Source organism: Poecilia mexicana, unplaced genomic scaffold (assembly GCF_051168715.1).
Source record: "Poecilia mexicana isolate PSO_F unplaced genomic scaffold, ASM5116871v1 scaffold_13, whole genome shotgun sequence".
NCBI classification, from domain to species: domain Eukaryota; kingdom Metazoa; phylum Chordata; class Actinopteri; order Cyprinodontiformes; family Poeciliidae; genus Poecilia; species Poecilia mexicana.
In genome coordinates this window covers 11524147-11536112 of record NW_028263382.1, presented here as the reverse complement: position 1 = coordinate 11536112, position 11966 = coordinate 11524147, and the positions used below count along the sequence as shown (strand labels likewise).

Sequence of the window (11966 nt, the reverse complement as noted above, 5' to 3'; positions counted from 1 at the left end):
TAAATTAATTGCAATTATATATAAAGAAGTATATAACTGCAAAAATAATTCATTCTCAATACAAACAGAAACATGTGAACTCTGTAGAGTTTAACCTACAAGAGAAAACTGGATCACAGAAGTTAACACAAGCATGAGGAAGACTGGTAACTTTAACACTTTCAAGTAGTAGACCTAATTATGAAAGTTATCTTTTCATAGAGGGCTGTGTAATATTACATATTAAACAGAAGTTGAGCAGAAAGAAAAAGTGTTTTAGAAAAAAAAAACTGCACATGCAGTTGAATATCTGCCTTAATAATACTGTGAAACTAAACACATTTAAAAAAGTTTTTGCAGGCATTCCCACAGGGTGTATTGTTGTTAGAGGCAGTTCTTCAAGAGTTGTTTCCAGGACATTCTCTCATAATCCTCTTAACATGGATATCAATAACATGTGCAGCCTTTTTGCCACTTTTCTTCCCTGATCTTAACTTTACCGATCAAAATGTTCGCAGAAATCAAAATAAAATATATCACTTTGTGGAAAACATCTGTATAAGTTGTGCTTTTTAAAATTGGATTACTGACGTCATTTTAATCTCTGGTAATATTAAGATTTATGGAGATGAACTTGAGCATTATTATATTTTGAAATTGTGATCTACGTTTTGCATAGGCTGCCAGTAATATGGGGTTGTGGTGAATCAGCTTTTCCCCTCTCTTTTGTTATGCTCAGTGTCAAATTTCCTGTTGCATTTATAAAATGAAAAGAAGCTGAAAGGACGCCTGGACCCGGTACTAATATACATTTGAGTCAAACTCTTTTTTTTCTTTTTTCTTTTTTTTTTATTATTATAGCCAGAATTTCTAAAAGCAGAAATGTTGCACTTTCATCTTGAAAAACATTATACCCACACCTAAAGGGACCCAAACAGCAGTAGGTGATTTGCATGGACTGGCATCTGATTGGCTCAAAGAGTAAGTTAGTGGCATTGTCATGATCCAGTTGCGCGCCGTCTCCAAGGGTCGTGGGCTCCGCCTCTCTCAATGATGTGGAAACAACACGCATGGTCCGTGGACGCACACAGACCTTGGAGGAGCGGCGGCGGCGCAGATCAAACCGGCATGAGGGAGAATGGATACTTCAGCGTCTGTAAAAAGGCAGCCATGTCCCAGAGGAGGTGAAGACAGGTACGTCAACATGTGAGCGGGACCGGGACGTATGCTGTCCTTTATTAATGAGAGGGAGGAAAATATAAGCTCGGTGACCGTCCGATCATGCGTCTGCGTGGTCCCATCGCCGCGTGCACGCATGAGCGCGTCACTCAGTCATACAAGTTTACTGGAGGCGAGACGCTGGCGCACTGAAGTGCGATGCGGTGCGGTCCAGTGGGCAAGCCGACAGGATGCGCTTTTTACCCTCAGGGTGCGCAGCGTTTGGCGTCCAATGGGGCCGATCCAGTCACCGTCGGTTGTTTTGGGGGAGCAACAGCGGGCATGTGCCCGAATGGCGAGACACGTCAGGTTTAACGCATCCATGTCCAGACATATGAATTTCAATTCTGCTGCATGATTGGGGAGCGTTTGCTAGAGATGCAGGTCAGGCAGCAGCATTACTTCCGTCCAGGTCCCCAAAACATCCTCTACCTCTCATGATCTATTGCGGTAAAATTCTGGCTTGATCATTTGACTTTTTTTTTTTTTTTTTGCTGTTAACCCGGTGCTGCCCGTATTAAAAATTCATAAATACAGGTGAGTCATGTGGAAGGTGGTCTGTCACCGGTGCTGTTGCTTTACTCCAGTGACCTTATGGTGTCATGCATTGTTGCAGCGTCACAGCTACAATCCGCTGTTTGCGGTATCCTCTTCTCATTTTTTCTTCTTCTGTATATTACAGAGATGTGCTCCACAACATGTTGTGAGCTATTTCAGCAAAATGCAGTCTAATCATGACATTTGTTCATTACAAGTCTGTTTAGGACCAGTTTAAATGCATTTCCTGTTACTGCCATGCAGTTCAGTCTGCTAAGAGAAATCCAGCTTTTGCACTGAAGACAACCTCACTCTTTGCTGGAGGGCAGTTTCTCTCTCAGCAGCTTGTATTTATGGTGAGCCAACACAAGCATGACCCACAAATTCAGGGTAGTGTTTTAAATCTGCTGCAGAATGCAGTTTCACTCCTCCAGAATTGTGTCAAGAATGCTGTTTTAGTTGCAGCAATACTTGAAAAGTGAATTGAACTGGTTGTTGCAGCAGTGCCTCTTCTGTCGGCAGTACTATTCAACTTAAACACTCAAAGTTTAACAGAGGTGACGCATCAGATATTTGCTTATAATTGTTTTGGGGAAGCAACCTGTTCACCAGTTTTATAATGATGTGACGTAATATATTTTATGTACTGGCTTTTTAAAGAGTGGAGCCCCTGAGATAGTAATCATCATCCTATACAAATACTCCATCAGTGCCAGATTTTTATTACAAAGAAAGATACATTTGTAATAGAGTACATTATCAGTGCGTTGGTGACAGAACAGCAGTATGCTGCCCTGAATGTTGATCTGTTCAGTGAGATGTTGTAGATTCAGGGACGTCGCTTCTAATTAATTCCAGTTTTCCCTATGGATACATTTCAGTGTTTTAGAGAATTTTAAAATGAGTCCCCCAAGGCTCAATATTTTCATTTTATATTAATAATCTTGGGACTAATAGTTAGTTTTACAGATTACACTATTCTTTACTCTGTTCTGTTCTGAAATATTGACATGTTTCAAACTACGTTTACAGACACAGGAACCCTAAAAAGTGCATTTTAAGCTAACTCAATGTTGTTTTCCATGAATAACTCGCATATTTCAAATACTTTTGATATTTCTACCCTTGTGGGAGATTTTGTCAAGTTAATATGGTCCTACTAATATTTGGTTATTTGGCTAGACTGAACATTTGGTTAAAAAGCAGAAGGTTAGATCGGGCTTTTGCTTTATGTGCATCTATGCTTTTTACATTTTACCAATTCAAATTGTAGGCCGTTTCTGGTTAAACAAGCAATAATAATACAAAATCGTGGTCTCGGAATTCATGCAAGGTTGAACAAAAACACTCAGCATGTGAAAGTGGAAAAGTGAGCAAGACCCCCCAAGCAGAATGACCTCAGTGTTCAGGGATGTGTCCTAAAGGTGGTAACATGAACCCATCTGTGTGACATGCCTGTTCAGAGAGCTGACCTTCTGTTTGTCCCTATTTGTGTGGTTGAGCAGCAGCCAGTTTTGCTCTTCTCTGGCTTGTATTCATGCTCTGTAACGCTAAAGGATCTTCAATGTTCGACCAACTGTCTGCTCATGAAAGAATGTCTGCACATTCATATGGTAATTTGTCAGCTTTTCAGACAATCCGTGACTTTGTGCTTCATGTATGTGCTACCAAAACGGTGTTTTCTTGATATGTGCATAATCTAACCCTAGTAAGGGTTCTTGTGAATAATTCATTTCCATCCCACTGGCGCATAACTCTTTTTTCATTTGCAAAGTACATATTAATGACATTCTGATGTTATGTTTAGTGCCAAGTGAATAATAAATAAAGCATACTGTGATAACATTAATTCATTGGAATGTTTTGGTTCCTGTTTCCCATAGTTTCCAGAAGCTTTAGAAGAATATTACTCTTAATATTGTTAACTTGCATTAGGCATTGACTGGCTACAGTCAAACTCTACTTTGCCATGCAGTTACAATTGAAAGTGTTTTTAATGTGATGCCAGAGAACATGCATGATTGATCAAAGGTTCCTCTGTTGATATGGAGCATAGAAAGATTCAGCCCTACCCCTCTCCCACCTATTGCTGGCTGAAATAAAGGCATCATGTCTTTTACACTCAGTTACAACAGATACCGATTTAGCTATTTAGAAATATTTGAGTTGCACAAAATGCAGATTGTCAAATTTGGAAAATAAATACATTGCACACCAACAGTTACCCACGAAAACAAATATGTCACAATTGTTTAAGATGCAACCCAAAGAGCCCAGTTGTTCCTTTTAGATCCTGGTTTACATTTCTGTTTTAGACATTTATGTCAATACTTTGCAAATATTAATCTATTGGCCCATGCAAACAATTTGAGCCTTATGAGTATTTTATTATTTTTATTCTCATAGATTTAACAAAAATATTAATATTTGAATTATTAATGTTATTAATCATTCCACATGTCAGATTTTTTAAAACCCACTCTATAACGTATAATATTTTCTAAATAAATGAATTATTTACATCCTCATTACAAATACGCTGCATCAGGGTGCCACTACATTTTGAATGAACTTCTCTGCCTGTTTAAAATCCAGTCTTTAAAGACCAGTTACCCCCAATTTTCTTACATGTTTAGCACATGATCACAATTTGTCTAGCTGTGTTTTTGATGACAAACAAGAAAGCTTTCCAATGCTGTTCTGCTTGCATCTAAGCTGTAGTCCGTAACAGAGAAGAGCTCAACCTTCCCCTGTTTCGCCTGACAGGATATCTGTCTTTGTTAGCAAATATCTCAGATGTGCTGCTCTCCTTTGGTCCTCTGCCATCTTTCTGTAGTTTAATAAAAGGAATTCTCTACATTCAGTCTTGCGGTGTATGCCAAAGGTTATATGGGTTTGTTTTTTTGTGCTTTCACTGCTAAACATTGGAAACCCCCCTTCTTCATAGCACACATATTGCTTAATATAAAGCCTTTATTTTTCTAAGAAGATGTTATCTTGCATCATAGTTTAGTTGATGGAATGGTAATGTGCTGACTGCCAACATTATCTGATAGATGGCTTGGCAAGATTCGTTTCCAGATGCTTTCCAGAGGCCAACAGTTTCCGCGCATCAGCACGACTTTGATGTATGCATTTAATATTTGCAAAAAAAAGTTGAGAAAGCAACATACGATCCAAAAGTAGTACTAAAGTAAATGCATCTGCGGCTCTTTGATCCTCCAGCTTGGATGATCATGAATTATTGAGCCAGAAATTATAATCAAAGTGTTAAAAAAAAGTAGCACGTTCTAGAAAGAAACAGAGATTGAGTTGTGTTTTGAGCTTTAAAGCCAGTTTTAAAGAGCTCTAACAGTATTTTGATAACTTACTGTGGGCTGGTATTCGAAATTAACCGTATATTGGACTGAAGTACTCTTCCCCAAACATTCTCATCTTTCTTTATGGGGATGAATAAATGTTCAGAAATCTCATCACATCTCATTTTCACCTGTTCTGAAGCTGTGAGCAGAAACACAGGCGCTGCTGTCAAAAATGTGCATGGTGATGGTCTTCAGCTTCACATGGCAGATCCAGTCTTTTAGTTCCAGGATGAATAATGGATACTAAGTGCACAAAACTGCTGAGGCTATGAGTCACTTTGTGGAGACAGGAGTTAGGCTAACTTCCCCGCACTGCAACAGTCAGAAAAACAACTACAGTAAATTCATTCTAAGTACTTTTGTGTTGACCTGTAGCTAAACTGTTATTAAAGTAGCATACTTAGAATAATTCCTCTTTGGAAGTGGAATTTTCACAGAGATTTTAAGTGTCTATGTGGTGGATTCAAGTGAGCATCAAAGCCAATTGAACTAAACCTGATGGATATTCTTTCCATCACAAGATCAATGGATTCAATTCACATTCGTTTAGAAACTTTGGCGCCAATATTGCTTAACATCTGGTTTACCCACTGCGACATCCTGCTGCAGCAAGAAAACAGAGTTTTTGTACTTCCAAACCTTCAGGGTGTGTGTGAACATTCAGATCTTTATGCTCATCTAATCCTGTCCTTGAAGAATCTATCTCTGACTATGTTAGTGTTCAACTGAAACAGAAAACCTTGTCTTAAAAAAAACAACCCGTTTTAACTTGTTTTTGTGGAAAGATGACAGATGACCTACTTGGTTGTCTTTAGTTAAAGAAACTCTGATTATATCAACTTTTTGGCAGAATAATTAATGTGTTTCATTAAATAGGAATTATATTATTAAGTACTGATACATTTAGAGCAATTCAAAACATCCTAATCCAGTCCTGTTCTAACACTGTGGTCAAGAAATGCTTAATGTAGCTGTTTTCTCCTGTTCACTTAAGGTAAATTATGGGCGGAGTGTTTTGTGTAACTAACTCAGCATATAGCAGACTAAATAAATCCACTTGCGATGTTGCACTTTAATATATTCAAAGCTTCCCTAATAAGTAACTCTGGAGAGCAGCCACCTTTGCTAGTATAGGCTCAGTCTTGTCCAATGAATCTGAGCTTTTTTCTCTCTCTGAACTCTAAATTATTTTCCTCTCCCATACCCTCGTCTTTGATGTTGACTCTTGAGATTCCACTCTCAGCTGGAGACCACTGGATCATCCGCTAATGATCTCTACCCTGCACTGGTTACTTCTTTCATGTCTTGCACAGCACTTACATTTTTCTTTTTTTTTTTTTCCACATATCAGTTGTGCTGGGTGCTGTTTGGCACAATGGATCATCTCTTTCCTCTGAGGAATATAGGTGTGGAAGGGGGCGGTGTGAAAGAGGAGGATGCGTGCAAAATAAAAACACTTGAACCTTCGTTCTCATGGATTTTATTTTCCCCCACCACTTGCAGAACTGAATTGTTGTCCTATCGTTGGCGATGACCTTTAGATTTGTGTAATAATTCTAAAATACATTTTTGCAGGGTTGCTGTGACCTTATGAACTGAAATAAAACTTGTTTGTGATCAGCATTGTTTGAATTTACTGCATGGTATTCAAATTAATAGTAAATAATAAAGAATTTGATATCACAACTACATCATTTTGAATAATACTGCATCAAGTGGCCTATGCACAGATGCTATAATAAAACACTATGGCTATTTATTAACTGACCTTTATCCAAGCTCTTCTGGGCAACAGGGCTGTGATTTAGCCAGTTAGACATGGGCTCTGCTGCCTTTAGAAAGGCTTGAACTCTGCTACCTTTTACCACATCTAGTGGTATTAACAGCCTTTCCAGAGAAGAAAAAAGTAATAATTTATATGTCAGATCCCTACACAGTAACCCAAAATGGCATTAAAAAAAGTCTCAGCAGTCATATTTAGAAATTTGTACGAGACAAAAGAAGCCGTCTCCACCGGAGACAAGAGGTTGCTCATTACTTGGAAATCTGCGTGCTGTCTTACTTTATGAACCAGCACAAGTTAAGATGCATGTAAAATACTTCTGGATGTAAGCGACCTTAATCTAAGAAGAAAAATAACAGTTGAATTATTTAAAACGGTTGGTCTTAGGCTTTCAAACATCTTTTCATACTCCCAATTGTGTATCTTCTGGACATTCTGAATATCTCTGTCATTTTTGCGTTGTTTGAAGGTCATTGCCGTAAACCTTGCCCAGATGCAGCTACATGTACCCTTTTATTACCTGGGACAGAAATCTTAATATAAAGACTGCTTGGCGCATGCAAGCTTGCAGTCGAACCCTTGTGGTTATGTAAAAATGAGATGCAACCTGTAAAAGTTTGTAAAACAGACATTTTCACTTCACCCTTATATTTCACCCTTTCTGTGGAGATTATAAAGATTGATAGATAGAGATTACATCTTGTCCTAGTGGGACCAAGACCAAAGCGGACTTCTGTAATTTTAAAACAATGACAGTCTCAAAAGCATTATATTGTATTTTATGAACCTGTAACCCATTGGGATGTTGGTATTGGGTATTGATTTACACACAAGTCAAAGATTTGTTACTTGGGAGTTGCAATTTGAAGGAGGTACGCCCACAATGTTCTTCCTGTTTGAAACACTCCCCGAGAATGGAAAATATCAAGTATTTCTAGTCAGAGGAGAGGGATATAAAAGTAAAAAGCAAAAATATTACCTGCTTCTCACAGGAATATCACAAGTGCTGCATGTAAACCATTTTCTTTGTAGTCAGTAAACACCCAGTGTAAAGCTGATGACTATTGTTTATTGTGCTGTTGTTTTAAGATGATAATGTCCCCTTTGTTCTTGGACCGTTCTGTCAAGCTGTTAGCTTCAACCTTGTGGACCAAATATTCTGGGCTTACACTGAATAAAGATGCCAAGAGAGTTATTTACTGTGTGTAAGATATTTATTGTCAGTAACATTTTAACAGAGCTGGACTTTAAAAATTTCCTCGTCCCTTTAAGGAAAATTGATGAAAGAAACAAACACTTAGAGGGAACCTATGTTGACTGTCTGCCTCTATTCATTAGCAATGATGAAAGTGGAAATCATTTTATTTACTTGCCCGCAAATGCATTAAATGATGATTTATTAAAGAGCTTAGCACATCTGGGTCCTTGGACAGTACCAGTAATGTAAAATATTAAACGTCTGTATTTGTAGCAATACCTGGCAAATTGCTCCAGAGCAATCAGTGCCTTGGATGTTCAGCTACATCAGTTCCTGGCTGTGTGTGGGCTTATTAGCCTTCTGCCAGCAGTGACAAACAGTTTTAAGTTTAGCTGAGCTGCAACCAAGCAATCTACATTTCTGAAATGCCTGTGGTGACAGTCGACAAGCCATCAGCGTTAACCCACATCATTCATGCAATTTTATTCCAATCAATGTTCTGTTTGTTAAAGGAGAGGTGCATAGGGTTGGGTTACAGAATGTATTAATTGACATTTTTCATGCTTTGTCATGTGCTTCCAAGTCCTTTATGCTAATTAAAAAGTATGAAAGTATCAATAGGGAACTTTTTGTATAATTTGTATTTTTGAAATATCCTGACCCTAGTTTGGTGGAATCTGGCTCAGAGCTTCATCTCATGTAATCCCTTTCTAAACAAGGCACCTTTGTCTTTATGAGGGCATTTCAGTTATTTTATCAGGGTCACAACCTTCTGAACCACGTGAAGGTTGGCTCAGAATGGGAAGTCAGTCTTAAATTCAAAGCTTGTCCAGAATAACAATATTTTGCCAAACTGAGATTGACATTTGCATTTGCAACTCTGGTCCACGATCAAATAAATGCTTTATACTTTGTTTACATACGTTTGCTGTGTGAAAACTGCTGGTATCTTCTGATGTTGATTGGGAACAAGTGTCGCATTTAGATAGCACTTCATCCATCTCTAGATGAGACTGCCAAGCCATTTGGAACCTGCTGTAGTTACCATGCCAGGGCACTAGATGGCACTGGGATTTTAGCATGTCGTCGAATCTCGTACGTCCTTTGAACGTTAACGTCGTCCTTCAGCTGTGCGTTCTACGAATGGTCGCTTTCACACCTGCAGAGTACTTCACACTTTCATGTGGGGTGCTACTAAAAAGTTCCACTTGGAGACCTGGTTTCAAAAAGTCCCAGTGTCGGCCTATGGTGACGTGTAACCGAACGGTTCAGTCGCAACCGTATGGAAAATATGATTCTTGTTTTTTTCCTTTGTTTCTCCCCAAATAAAAACATACATATTGACTAGATATCTGGTGATTATAGGGGAATATGGTGTCTATGCCCACTTTACTATTGGTTTTATTTCCCCTTTTTGCTAGAAAACAAAAATGGATTAATTTTTTAAAATCAGTTTCCAAAGACACTACAAATTTAAGATGAACACTATGCGAAGAAATGATGAGCCACAGTGATTTGCCCAGCACAGCCTTAGTCATACCCAGGGCAATAGATCAACCTGTCCAAAATCAGTTTTTTGGGCTTCGTACTAATTTACTAGAGGTGAAGTACACAGAACCAGATGTGAGCTTGAAACTGACATGGGTGATCTCAGCATTAGCCAGAGAACCCAGACTTTTCAAGTCAGAGTTTTGTCTTGAGAGTTTTCCACTTGACTTATCTTTCAACTTAGAAGTCAAATTTTCCAACTTCTGAGTTTGAACAGAAGACACATAAGTTCATAGCTCTTGTTGTCTTTCCTCCTTGGCTGGAGGTTTCTCACACACACTTGCTCGGGGCATGTTTCACTGCCCGGTGTGCATGCCAAGCTGTTTTCTGGGGCACATGATGCAGGCTGCTGTTAAACATGCGATGTGTTGCCCTCACTCTTACATTTCCCCCCATTTATTTTTTTCTCTGCTGCGTCCTCTGCAGTTCTATTACCTCAAAAAAAAAAAAAAAAAAACTGCGTCAGAGCTGACGTGATTACCATACAAGATGTGCTGTGCTCTTCTCATGTAGTCCATTAGGTTGCCTAAATCTTTAGAATTATACATGACAACAGAGTAGTCCTTTTTCAATTTTCCAGAATCAAGTTTTACCGAGCCTACTCTGATCCTTAAAACAGGATGTTAAATCTGGATTACTTTCTTGGGGTGAAACAAAATCTTGAAGTGACATTTTCAGTATATTTCCTGGCAAAGACAGTCTGTCGCGAAAATACACTACTCGGTTGCTTTCAACGTGTGGCTTTATCTGGTGACGTAAGTTTAGTCGAATATTATGAATGGCAGAAAGCTTTAAGTTAAGTTAAAGCTTAACACCCTGTTGTATTGTTTAGTCATTTTGAAGTTATAGAGGAAGTAATTTTTTTTTATTACCTCATTTCCTTCTATACACCTTAAGTAGAAAGCAACTAGATTTCTTTCCTTCATTCTTGAGATTTTATTTCTCATCCAAAAGGTTTCTTCCGTTTCAAACATGGTTGGAACTAACAAGCTTATAAGCTGTAGTCAAAATGGATTGTCTTTACAATAAAACTGACTAACTTTCAGGCCCGAAACCTGGGAGTAGTGATGGACTCTGACCTGAACCTTCAGAGCCACATAAAGACAGTCACAAAGTCGGCCTTCTATCACCTGAAGAACATCTCCAGGATTAGAGGACTAATGTCTCAGCAGGATCTAGAGAAACTCATCCATGCGTTTATCTTTAGCCGTATTGATTACTGCAACAGCATCTTCACAGGTCTGACTAATAAATCAATCAAACAGCTGCAGCTGATCCAGAACGCTGCTGCTCGCGTTCTCACTAGAACCAGGAAGATAGAGCACATAACACCAGTTCTAAAGTCCCTACACTGGCTCCCTGTAGCTCAAAGAATAGACTTTAAAATACTGTTGTTAGTTTATAAATCACTGAACGGTTTAGCACCACAATACATTAAAGATCTGTTATTTCTGTACCAACCGTCCAGACCCCTCAGATCTTCTGGTTCTGGTCTGCTCTGCATCCCCAGAACCAGAACCAAACGAGGAGAAGCAGCATTCAGTTTCTATGCACCACGGATTTGGAACAAACTTCCAGAAAACTGTAAAACAGCTGAAACACTGGGTGCCTTTAAATCTCAACTTAAAACCCACCTGTTTACAGTTGCTTATGGCAATTGATGCCTTCTATGTATTTGCGAGTGACTGGGAGTCATTGCGCGTATATAAAACCCTGTAAATTCTAGACTAACAGGTAACCAATTAATGCACAAAATCCGCGTAGGACAGCGAAAGTCCTAGCGCAAAATTTTCGCGAAACAGGCGGACGGAGCCTGGTGCTGCAAGGCTGGAGGCCTTGTCCTGTTAGGCTGTGATTTTATCTTTTCTTTTTATCTTTTTATTACTTTCTTTTTCTTTCTCACTGTTTAACCCTGTAAATTCTAGACTAACAGGTAACCGATTAATGCACAAAATCCGCGTAGGACAGCGAAAGTCCTAGCGCAAAATTTTCGCGAAACAGGCGGATGGAGCCTGGTGCTGCAAGGCTGGAGGCCTTGTCCTGTTAGGCTGTGATTTTATCTTTTCTTTTTATCTTTTTATTACTTTCTTTTTCTTTCTCACTGTTTAAAATTATGTAAAGCACTTTGAAATGCCTTGCTGCTGAAATGTGCTATACAAATAAAATTTGATTGATTGATTGATAACTGACTATAAACAGCAAGACGCACCAGATCCATTTTGGCATCTGATTCGACCAAAATAAGCAATTAGAACACATTAAAGTTAATTGGGCCTCACAGACCACTAGCGATCCCCTGCGACTGTGTCTCCAAATGTCTGACCAAAATAGCCTCCATGTC

The 11966-nt window shown here is 38.8% G+C and overlaps 1 protein-coding gene across 1 annotated transcript in view; it reads left to right on the top strand.

Moving 5' to 3' along the window:
- The first annotated feature begins 547 nt into the window (after positions 1 to 547).
- The window catches only part of LOC106919890 (rho guanine nucleotide exchange factor TIAM1-like), a 51279-nt gene continuing 39860 nt past the window's right edge, over positions 548 to 11966 (top strand). Inside the window, exon 1 of the mRNA XM_088011667.1 lies at positions 548 to 1173. The gene's annotated coding sequence lies outside the window, so the exon portion shown is untranslated. The remainder of the gene's footprint in view (positions 1174 to 11966) is intronic.